General features: G+C 34.4%; 1 protein-coding gene across 6 annotated transcripts in view; it reads right to left on the minus strand.

The window, feature by feature from the left end:
- LOC149088641 (semaphorin-1A-like) overlaps positions 1 to 12,683 on the minus strand; it is a 312,700-nt gene that overhangs the window by 197,135 nt on the left and 102,882 nt on the right. The window contains exon 3 of one of the 6 annotated variants that reach the window (XM_089248417.1): positions 6,544 to 6,605. The exons of the other annotated variants lie outside the window; for them this stretch is intronic. The gene's annotated coding sequence lies outside the window, so the exon portion shown is untranslated. The remainder of the gene's footprint in view (positions 1 to 6,543; positions 6,606 to 12,683) is intronic. 6 annotated transcript variants of the gene reach the window in all.

Raw genomic sequence — 12,683 nt, forward strand, 5'->3', positions numbered from 1 at the left:
GCTTTTGTCAAAGGCGCGAAAGAAAAGAAGTAAACTCTAAACATTATATAGAAATCTAATCTTAAACGTTTTTCTTCTCAAATAATTTCAAAAAAAAATTTTCAGGTTGACCTAACATCAATCTCAGATCATATACTTGTATGTTTTTATTAATAAATTTATTATATAAAAAGTTTATTGCCGTCTAATAGTAAGAAAATTACATTATCTTAAATCTTTTCTAAGAAACTGATCTCGTTCGTGGGAAGCATCCTTTTTTTTTTTCTCTCGATGATATTCAAAACACTACAGACAACAAAAAGTAAAAGCATCAAATCAGATAAATAGATCTTTCTCGGAATACAATAGATGTCCGAAAGTAGGGCATGATATGGAGGTTACATTAAGAGAAATCTGCATATGCACGCACGTACATTTAGTATACGAACAACAAGATCCAAAACTGGTCCATCCATACGCAGAAGAAGCCCCTGGCTCGTCGCACATCATACCAAGCGTGGAACCGCCGAAGTAGTAGAAGTGCGTACGTTGATGCCGTCGAACTTAAAACAGGTGTGTCGCTCCAGGCTGTGTTTCGAAATCCATAGACTGGACAGGCCTACCTGCCATGGGCTGTTGGTTGGCTGAGGTGAGGTGGACAAAGTAGTGTAGTGTGTAGAAGTGTAGTCTTCTCTAGCTCTTCTCTCTGTCTCTCTCTCTCCCAAACTACCCTCACGCACTCAAGGTGATCAAACAACTCGTTATACGCTTCCGTGAATCTTTTCTTCTCTATTTTTCGAGCTCCAGAGGAAAATCTCGTTATTATAACTTATCCTTCCCAAGATGGTTGGAAAGGAATCGCCATGGCCCTATAACGTTACGGTTTAGAAGTCGAGATAAGCCCCTTTCGATAAATTGCGGGCGTTTTGTCGGGAAGGTTTTCGGTCGGCTCTCTCTTTCTCCTCTGCTTGCTTTCTCGTGATGATAGCGCAACATAAAATATTTCCTTAGAGATATCTTCGGAGAAGAGGCTTAAGTTACTACTACTTCGGCTCTGCTGCCATCCCATCGCTGGGAGCAAACGCAGGTTTTGTTGCGGGAATAGCGGGGAAAATTTACCGAGCATATAGATCAAAGCGTCACTTGGGCAATTATCGAGTTTCCTTGTGTTCGCACATCGTTTCTGTTCATGTTCTTGAGATCTGAAACCACCAGGCTGAATTACTATTTAACTATGACATAGACTATACAGCACGCATACTTTATTCAAAACTTAATTCTCTGGAAATGCATGTCAGAAATGTATTTGCTACCAGAAAATGCACAATATTTCAATGATAAAGTGAAACTCCCGTATATCGGTAATAAATAGAATGAATTTCTAATGAGTGTATTCAAAGATACGCATGGGCTGAGAATGTGTACATACATCAATTTATCGATTAAAGAAATGATGTAAATAATTTTCGACCGAATTTTGTTCGATTTAAATGATAATTGTGAGAAAAAGCCATTATCAACAACATTTAGTTCTTTATTGGCCTAAAGGTTCCTTATTTCATCCTAGTGTTTCTCAAAGTGTGCGTTGCGGCTCCTAGGAGAAGCTTTTGTCAAAGGCGTCACTGCTGATATTGATGATTGCCTATCCAGTGATTCCCAGACTCTGGTGGTCGGCTAAATTTTTTTTTTATGGCTCTCAACTTCGAGGCGTGAATGCGAGCCGATTAACTTCGAAAATTCAAATACGGCTCTGAGAAGTCATTTGCAAAAAAATTGAAATTTTTAAGTGCAATATTAACGGGCATGCAGAGTACTTTGACTTTTTGAAAATTTTCAGCATTTTTATTGCCAATGATTGAGGGCGTGTTTCACGGATTGCGAAACGTAAATTAAATTCAAAGTTGTTAAAATTCCATAATTGCCACTAATGTATTTATTGCGAATAAAAAATAAATAAAATGATTGAGTTCATTCTGCGTCTAGTCCCAAAATAAGGCAAGTTTTAAGCGATCAAAACTCGTCAGCAAAGTGATAGGTTGCCAAAACAGTCATTTTATATATTTGGTATCTCGATAAATATTCTATTTAAAAATATGATTTTTTTTTTTTGCAAATGACTTTTTAGAGAGAAGACGATCCCAAGGCGATCAGAGAGACTGTGGCTGAAACAACAGTCAGCCTCACACGTTTAAAAAAGCAGAGGACTTGGCTGACAGAACTGTGCTGTGTGTGTTTATTTGTTTATAATTTATTATGTAATATTTTGTTTTGTTTCTCACGTTGATAATAATAGATATATTCATCCCCTAAATCATAGATAATAAAGCATCGACACCACTCAGCCCCTCACTTAACCGGACCAATAGCTAAAGTTGGCATTTTTTGATAGAGCCTGGGAGATGAACGGCCGAAAAAGAAAAAGGAAAAAGACCAGGATCTGCATTCCAATAATTGGAAGTTGCTTTACACAGAGGCTGTATAAAGAGTTAAATAATTTTTTTTATGTATAAGACCCTCAAACAAATTTTGAGATTTTTTAATTAACTCCAAACTATTTTTTCGTCACTCGAATTTTTTTTTTAATTGAAAGTTTGTTTCTAAAGTCAACGATTGCAGAGATATTTGCTGTGCAAACAGTTTGGGGCAGCCTGTATAACTAATTACTACGTGTCCGCTACTTGTAATGCAGGGAAAAAAAATTGTAAATCATACTATACAGGGTGGCCTAAAAGTGCTAATGCGGCCCTAATCTCATCAACCATTTGTCGTAGAGGTGTGGTTTCAATTTAAAAAATGCTCAAAATGCTTTGAAAAAATACTCTCCACCAGTTTTGAGAGTGAAAATACAGTGTCACAAAATGGTTCCCAACTTCGGGGAGTGAATGCGAATCGATCCCCCCTTTAAAAAATCTCGCCACTGAGAGCAACAGGCCTACAACGGTACTAATATTCACCCATTGATCTTCTTTCATAGTTAGAAAAATTGATGAAAGAGGCAGCACACATAACAAGCATTGCACTTTTACAAACTTCACGTTATGTTCACAACACGTACACCAGGCCTGTCATTCGGGGAGTCAGGAGTGCCGTTGCACCCCCCCCCCCGCTATAGAAAATACACTAAAAGTGAGATATATGTATAAATATACATACATTGAGTACATGTTCTTTGTCCCCCCCCCCCCTTTCTGGAAAAGTTGAAACGACAGCCCTGACGTACACGCACATTCCAACAGGTACCAATTCATTAGAAATTCTGCAGAGGAATGTGTACGTGGTGATGGTGTGTGTGTTGTTCAATAGTAGTAGTATCGTCTCAGAAAATAAAAAAATATAAATGTTTATACCGTCCCCCTTTGTCCTCTAATTTCTAATTAGAAAATTGTTTCCCTATCTTTTCTAAGTTCAACAAAAGAGATCGTGTGTTTTTAACTGAAATATTCCCAGAGATATATACGAATTGAAAAATCGGAGGAAAGTTGGGAAAGGACAGCATAAAGGGCTTGGGGGGGGGGAAAGAAAAGCGTTGTCCGTTCGTTTTTGCTGTTTTTTCATAACTTTTCTGCAATTTTTAGAACTCAAATATCTTGGCGAATATTGGACTTGGAAATTAGAAACGGAATTCTTTCTGTTTCCCTCAGGCGATACATGCAACAACTTCCAAATTGTAAGTTAGAGGCCAAAAAAAACGGTATTAAAATTTAGATTTTTCATTTTGCTACACACTGTATTTTCACTCTCAAAACTGGTACAAGGTCATTTTTAAACGTATTTTGAGCATCTTTTTCAAATTGGAGTCATACGTTTGAAACGGGTGGTTGATCAGATAAAGAGCGCATCAGCACTTACACGACACACTGTATATATTTTTCCTTCTCAAATTGAATTAGGAAAACCACACTCAACAAATTTACGAATTCCAAAAAAATGTCGAACAATAAAACTTAATTATTGAAGACATTAATCGAATGACTAGAATATTTCAATAAATTACAGAGAAATCGTCGTTCTTTCTCTGCGTCGTTCAGGAAAATGCTTGAAAAATGGGATACGATACACTCAGTGTGTATATTTCTTGTTGATATGAAAGAGAGTTTGCTCAGCTGAAATGTTGGTCAAGCATCAGGAAGGAAGTCTCTGTTCAAACTAAAACCGGTCGTTAAAATGTGTAACCACCCAAAAAACTAACCGCAGAAAAGAAAGTTTTCCATTAGGTGATTTTCTTTTTTGTTATGCTGCTAATTCTTAAAATAGTTGACGGAAAACCTTTTCGGTGAAAATTGGAGGAAGAAAAAGTAATCTTATCGTATGAAAAACTAAGATTTTATTTTTCAAATGTTATAGGGATAGTATTTTCCTATGAAGTTTTAATATTTATTTTCCTCTCTACGTTGGTCATTTGATCCGTATCGATTCGCCCACTCAAAATGAGACTATGGTGAAAGGCCATTGGCTACTAAGAAAAATATAAAAAGCTCATGCAGTCATTTTTATAGCGGTAATTCTCGGGGAAACTACGTCAATGTTTTTAATTAGGTTCTCTCTTGTTTGAATAATATTTATAAATGTTTTTCGCGGGAAGAATGTAGGTTGCTCCGGTAGCACACAGATATAGACCGACGTACAGATTCCGATACCGTTCGACGTTTTTACCGATATCGCTCGACGTAGAAATTGCATACATTTGTCGACGTAGTCCGACATCGAGAAATTTGGACTATTTCAAAAGGGACCAATTATCGTACAAGATATTCTCCTTCGAAACGAAATGCTGTAAAAATTAGAGTAAAGCTATTTTAGAGAAAAAAGAAGATATTTCGGAGTTTGAGTAAATACATTTTTACTATACCCTTCGATATCGAACACGTAAAAATTTCCGACATTCGGTATTCATTCGACGTTTCGATGTCGGACTGGTATCGGCACGATATCCTAACGGTATCGTTGTGCTACAGGGGTGTAGATTTGTTGGAGAAACATCAAAGTAGAATGTAAAAATAAGAAATTCACCTATTTAAAGTAATATGACATGAAATTAATCCCTCTTTACAGTGCTATCACAGTGATTCTCAGGCGGTGTACCACGATATTAGCTTGGGATGCAATGCAGTTTCAGGATAAATCATATTGATAGTAGTAATTAGATGCAATGATTTCCAATTAGTATATCGCGGTGTACATGATTGCTCTGCAAGTACTGCAGCTAGAGATTGGGTAGACTGCCAAGAAACTTTTTAAACTTTCAACATCAAATGCTCAAGGTATATTTTTTGTAATCTCTGATCTGATATACACTGAAAAGCAAGAATTTAAAATACTGTAACTATATACAATCAGAGGGAACAGATTTCAATACAACTAAACTAAGATAGATTACTGCCATATATTATTTATTTTACTACACGTTCTACGAATGAAATACAGGTTAAGCGAATAGTCCATGACACGCTTCAGAAATTAATAGATATAATTGATCATTAAAGGCAATGTGGTTTGCAAAAAAACATTCATCATTGCGTAGTTATTTTTTTTTCATAGATTTGAAAAAGTTTAAAATTTCACTCACAGATGGCGCTGTATCACAAAAAAGTTCTACATTACACATAAAAGGAGCACAGAGTAAAGGGAAATAGTGTACCTACACTTGTATGGGCGGTGCAACAGACCAAATTTATTTGCAAAGCCTTATTTTTCCAGATCCAGAAATCAGATGCTTTGCATTTTGGCGTTCTTGGTTGCAGCTAGTTGCTAAGCACAATGGAACTGAATCCGCAAATATCGAACTGTAGCCTGAACCGGAACTACAGAGGGTGCTCACATTCAAATGTGGCGGTTTTAAATAAAGCGAATCGTAATAAACATTAAACCCTCCAAAAACGAGAAAAAGTATGAACTATTTACGACGGATTTTATGTCAAGTATATAGAGTTTTTCGTGATTTAGCGCCATCTGTGAGTGAAAATTTGAACAATTTTTCATAATTTATATTTAAAAAACCCTACACCACAACAAGTGCATATTTTTCAAGTTAATAGGTTGATTCTTTTACGCCAACTCTATGGGCCTTATCAAATTGTGTTCTCGCGAGACAACTCGGAAATTGACCGGCACATCAATACAGGTAATTTGATGTAAGACAACCTGTGAAAACGAGACGTCTGGTAGCCCTGTGTATTACTGTTATTAGCTAAATCTTCCAAAATGAACCACGCTTTGATCCTTTTCATTCCAATCGTGTACTTTAGGATCGCTCATGTGTCTCAGCGTACATACGGAATGGAAATCTGGATCATATACGGTATTTGCATCATAAATAAGATATGTAAGCACGAAGAGATATTCTGTTTCAACGTTAAAACGCAACTAATGAACAGCATTAACTCTATTTAATCGTTAGAGATAACCTTCGGCTTGGCTTCGGTTACCATACATGTATAGTTTCCATAAGTTATGACACAGAATTCAGTCCAATTATATATCATGTATAATTCTGTATACATAGCGAGTGCCGTGAATGTTAAATTGTACATGAGTACACCGGGATTGTTTAGATTAGAAATTTACCTGATCCATGATTATCTCGACTACCACTGGGGAAATAAACAGGAAATCTTCAAATATCTTACCTATAAAACGAAAAAAGAAAGATTATTTAACACCAAATCTATGATTCACCAAATTTATAATCTATAAAGAAATTTAGAAAAGGTAAATTTCAGATAATTAAAATCGTTATTTTTTTCATTTGTAACCTAAATTTGCAAACGGTTTCAACTAAAATACTTACCATGGTGTAGTTTTTTTTTTTGATAAATAATAGTAAAAGTTCAAAATGTCACTCACAGATGGCACTGTACCTTGAAAAACTCGGCTTTTAAGACGTGAAATGCGACGCAAACACTGCAACGTGAAGTTTTATTACGATTTGCATTTCGTAAACCTACCACATCAAAAAAAAAAAGTACTCTACGCCATGATAATTACATTTTAGTGGAAACTATGCACTTTGTTTATGTAAATTAATTGCTTTCTTCCTATTGATTCTTAAAATATGTCATGGACGTTCAACCCCCTTGTACCTTACAAATAATTTGGTATTTTGTACTCAATGGCAACAACTGAATATTGTACGCATTTACAAACCACGTAGAATTTTAGATCAATGATACTCTATTACGAATTCAAAAAAAAGTCTGATTCTACCAAGAAAATTGAATGAATTACGTCAAGTTGTTAAAATTTCATTATTTTAGAATTTAAATTTTGCTATTATTTAAATTAAAATAATAGCATTTCTTTGCAATTTCATCCCCAACAATAAATACTCATAAATCACTTTAAAATCATTGAAATATTATTTCATAAAAACGAACGAAATTAGTTTTTACTAAAAACTTAACAAACATTTTATTACAGCTATAAATTTTTGAACACACAAAAAAGAAATATATATATATATATATATATATATATATATATATATGGTCTCTGTTTCCTTAAATGTATTTTGTTTCCTTTATTGCCTTCTAGTTTCGTTCCTTAAAAAAAATATATTTGAGTCTTTTTCTTAAGGAAATAAAATCCAGAAATAAAGCTAAGCTTTTCAGTAGAAGAAAAGACTAAAAATTATATTCTTTTGTATATTGAAGCCCGGGAAGAAAAAAAGGGAGATGAAAAATCAAATACAGTGTATGTACAAGAGAAAAATATAGAAAATTTGTGAGCGCAAAGTAAACGGAGCGTGTGAGAAAAGAAACAAAAAATGGCGTCCCCCCGTTCATTCTTAAGAAAAAGAAAGTTAAGGTAAAGAAATTAAATACTGAAAGAATTTTTTGTACTTTCTTACATATAATAGAAATGAGGTCTTTAACCTTACTGGACACAAAAGACTCGACACAAAAATTGCCCAAAATATGAAAAAGGAGACATTTTTTTTGCGCTTACGATAAATAAAGGAAACGCTGTAATCGTAGTTAAGATGATAGTAGAATCTTCCAAAGAAAGTTCAAGAATCAATAGGTGAGAATGCAATTTTTGAAATCTTGGAGGGAAAAGAATTTATTTTCCTTCCAGAATAATCAGTTTTTACCTTCGTCTTCGATTGACACCTCAAAGAAAGTCATGTTGGTCTTTCGATTAAAAAAATATATATATCTGAGATTGTTCGTGTGTGTGTGTAGTTTTCTTAAGAGTCTCAAAAGCAGAACGATTTGCATCACTGTGTAAAGAATGTTGTCCCAGGTCATGAATGAAGAATCTTCTCTTAGACAGATTCTTCTAAATCTTTAGATTCTTTCAAATGTCTGACAAGTTGGGCAAGAGGTTTCCAATAGTTTTACTTTTCGCAGCACCCCTTTGGGGGGGGGGGAAGATTATCTAGCGGCACATCTCCAGGCACTAAGATTACAGTTATATAACCGATTCCTTATATAGTATATAGATTGCTATACCTAAGTGGCACTCCTAGAGAGCCGTGGCACATTGGTTGGGTTGGAGTGATGATACGCTAAACCAGTGATTCCCAATGTGGGCGTTAATGTCCACTGGGGGGCGATATAATGTTTCAGGGGGGCAGTAGGAGCTACGGGTGTAACGTAGGAACCAATGTGTTAGATTGCGTTGGGGGGCGATGGGAGAAAAAAATTTCTGAAGAAGGGGGCAATGGGACAAAAAAGGTTGGGAAACTATGCGCTAAACAAATAAAACTATCCGTTTTTTGTTACTTCTCAAGTATTTTGAAGGTTTCTTCATATTTCAAGAATATTAATCTCAAGATATTTTTATAATTCATGTGAATTTCAAGATTTTCTAAAAAATTTATGTGAATTTTAGAATATTTTTAGAATTTATGTAAATTTTAGAATATTTCATGAATTCAATGTGAATTTTAGAATATTCCAAGAATTCAATGTGAATTTTAGAATATTCCAAGAATTCAATGTGAATTTTAGAATATTTTAAGAATTCAATGTGAATTTTAGAATTTTTCTAAAATTTATACGACTCAAGATTTTTCAAAATTTTTGTGAAATTTAGAATATTTCTAGAACTCATGAAAATTTTTGTGAAATTTAGAATATTTCTAGAACTCATGAAAATTTTCAAATTTTCAGAATTTATGTAAATTTTGTAATATTCCTAGAATTTATGTAAATTTTGTAATATTCCTAGAATTTATGTAAATTTTGTAATATTCCTAGAATTTATGTAAATTTCACAATATTTCTAGAATTTATGTAAATTTCACAATATTTCTAGAATTTATGTAAATTTCACAATATTTCTAGAATTTATGTAAATTTCACAATATTTCTAGAATTAATATGAATCTTAAGATTCTTCTAGAAGGTTCTTTACATCTTAGATCGATTGAGACAAAGACCTTCCCAGATATCAAGATTCTTCTATGATTTTTACAAGTGTCAAGGTTTTTTAACCGTCTGATTGGGGTTGAAAGGGAAATTCTTTAAATTTTGAGAGGTTTTGCACGACTCTAAAATTTCAAGAAACTTTAAATTTTCTTTGACTTTTAAATTCAAAGATTTTTCTATGATTTTCAAATTCAAAGATTTTTCTATGATTTTCAAATTTCAAGATTTTTTATGGCTTTTTAAATTTCGAGATTCTTGAAATTTGTCTCTACGATGGTTCTAACTCTTACAGTCACACAACTGTTTTCAGTATAATTCTATACATTCAATCCGGCGAAAGTGCGGAAACTTAAAACGGGAATTCAACTACGTATTAAATCATATTTCAAAAGAAAATTATTCATTAGTACGATTAAAATTCAAGGTCAATCAGAAATAGTTTCGCAAAAGAATTCAAAAATTGCAAAGGAAGTATTCATTATATGTTAGGGTAAATGTGATAAATCTGGTTATTATGCATGCTGATCGGTTATTATGCATAATCGTCGAGCATTTTGGTAGGTTTGATAAATTTCTCTAAATTAATCATTTTTACCGGCGATTATGCATAATACTCAAGAGCCGCGTCGTTGATAAATATGATAAATCGTATTATATGACATACTATACATGATAATTCATACATGTATCATTATATCCGGGCATAATCGTAAAATTTGTCATTATTATATCGGGATCGAGGCACCAACGACGGTTGGGTATCACGCATATTCGCTGGTAAAAGTGATAAATTTATCAAACTTACCAAGACGATTATTAAGTATGTATAATAACCGATTTATCACTTCTACCGTAACATATATATAACTACTTACTCAACAGTACACGTACCTCGTACGCATGGCGTAAATACGGCGAATTTTATCATTTACAAAATATGATAAAATCATAAATTTTTATTGATGTTTAAATTTTAAGAATTTTTCTTCGGTTCTAACAACAAAAATATGGAACTTGAAAGTATTAAGACCCTTAACTCAATTTTGGCTGACATTTCGATCAAGAATAAGAAACAACATTCTTAAAAATTCGTGAACTCTTTATTGTCGGTTGTGAAAGCATTTTTGACCGAAATAATATTATACAACATTTACGATATTTCTCACAACTGATTTCACAATTACTTCATCAAATATTAGGATAATTAATAACTTCGTTCCGTTCGTCGAATGTTCTTAGGATGGGAGAGACAAAGAGAGAGAGTTAAAAAAAGATAAGAGTAAATATGGCTCCGATACTCTCTTCTTGTGTATTCAACTGATTTCTTCGAAAAGTTCAGCAAACTTTTTTTTTGCCGTTTCTCCGGCAAAATGTGAGAAAACACGAGGAACACAAAGAAACCATTTGAGCCGTTTCTCTTAAGATTCAGTTCGTTAACTTCTACTGAAAGAGGACTTTTGTTTTTTCGCACGATCGGTTGTCACATTTTGTACCGAGCAATATATATAACCCGTAGAGTCATCACAAAAAATCAGTGACGGCAGTCCAAGAAAGAGAAAAAGCCAGATAACGAAGAGCCAGTTAAAGTAAACAACGGGACGAAAACCAAGAATGAAGAACAATGAAAGAAAGCAACAAAGAAAGACCGAGCCATTCATCAATGATGCCTGAGAACAGATTTCGAAACCCATGGCGAGAGAGAGAGAGAGAGAGAGAAAACCCCGTCTATTTGTTCCCGAAGATGGCAAAGACAAGAGAAATAATTTTTTTTTTCCTGTCTTTGACCGTGTTTCTTGGCGCTTACGCCACTGAAACAATAGCATAAGGAGGTATTAACTGTGTGAATGTTCACGGCTTGAACGCGGGGGAAAACAAAACCATCTTTGACTATTTAAATTGTTATTGATGTGAATTTTCTGGAAATCTAGACTGTGATCAATCAACCTCATGATCCAGAAATCGAATCGAGAATGTGTGGAAATACATATTTTATGCCGGAAATATGAAAGATGATTGATTTTTATTTTTCCATATTTTACGAGAATATCATGAGTATCAATAAAAATACCCTTTGAGCACAGTAAGGTAATGCAGATGAAAGTCCACGACGTCCAAAATACTACATAATTTTTAACACCAAGCAGCTGTTTCGAGGCTAATATAGCGTCCTGCTTCAGTGCGCTATAAAAGTCGTGTTATAGCGCAGACTACTCGCTCGAACAAAAACACGTGGTTGAATGAAAACCTAGGTGTGATAATGATGGCAGTGGAAGATATTTCATAATGATGATGGTAGTACGATTACGATAGTTAAGCGGAGTGTATTGATGATGGAATTATATCGAATGGTCTGCGGCTATAACAGACTTTTTCCACTGAAGAGGGGGCTACAAACAAGTGTTTGGAGCCAAAAACTGTTTGTTATTTTGAGCGTCAACTTTATACCTCCAATTATATTATGAGTATTCATAATTATTAAATTATTGAATTATATGATTATTAAATTGACTCTAGTAAGAGATTATGATTGTAGATATTCACCACTTTTTTTTTCGAGTTGGTCATTCATAGCCATGATAATTTCTCTCATGAATAAGATGCCATTGTTATTTATTCTCAGGGTTAGACTAGATTAAGGTCGCTGTAAACCATCAATATCCATTGACATGCTTATTGTGAAGTTTTTGAATTATAATTTCAGCATTTGCGCAGTATTTTCTGTGTTTTTCGCATTTTTGTCTTTTCCTGTCTTTTTGATAAAAATATCCAGTATTTTTAATGACGTTTACGTAAATTCGTTAGTTATCTTTATTTTAATCATGGATATGTACATAATTCAACGCTTTATAACTACGAATATAAATATTCAACTCCCCATATAGCACTTCCAGTTCACTTTAATGGGTATTGGCGCATTTGCGGATGGCTGGCGGCACATCTTCAAATCATTCGAGTGGCCCGCAGTACGCTTCCAGATCATTTGAATGACTCGCGACACATTTCCAGATCAACTGAGTGGCTCGCGACACATTTCCAGACAACTCAAGTGGCCAGCGGGACATTTCCAGATCATTCAAGTGACTGGCAGCTTACTTTCAGATCAATTGAGTGACTGGCAGCTTACTTTCAGATCAATTGAGTGACTGGCAGCTTACTTTCAGATCAATTGAGTGACTGGCAGCTTACTTTCAGATCAATTGAGTGACTCACGACATATTTCCAGATAACTCAAGTGGCCCGCGACATGTTTCCAAACCCATGAAGTCGCCCGCACTCTCCAAAATTTGAGTACTCTCGTGCTAGTGCCATCCTCGATTGTGTGATATATATAGG

The sequence above is a fragment of the Pholcus phalangioides genome, unplaced genomic scaffold (assembly GCF_987345545.1).
Source record: "Pholcus phalangioides strain wild (caught in Gottingen) unplaced genomic scaffold, Ppha-v1.0 ptg000003l_1, whole genome shotgun sequence".
NCBI lineage: Eukaryota > Metazoa > Arthropoda > Arachnida > Araneae > Pholcidae > Pholcus > Pholcus phalangioides.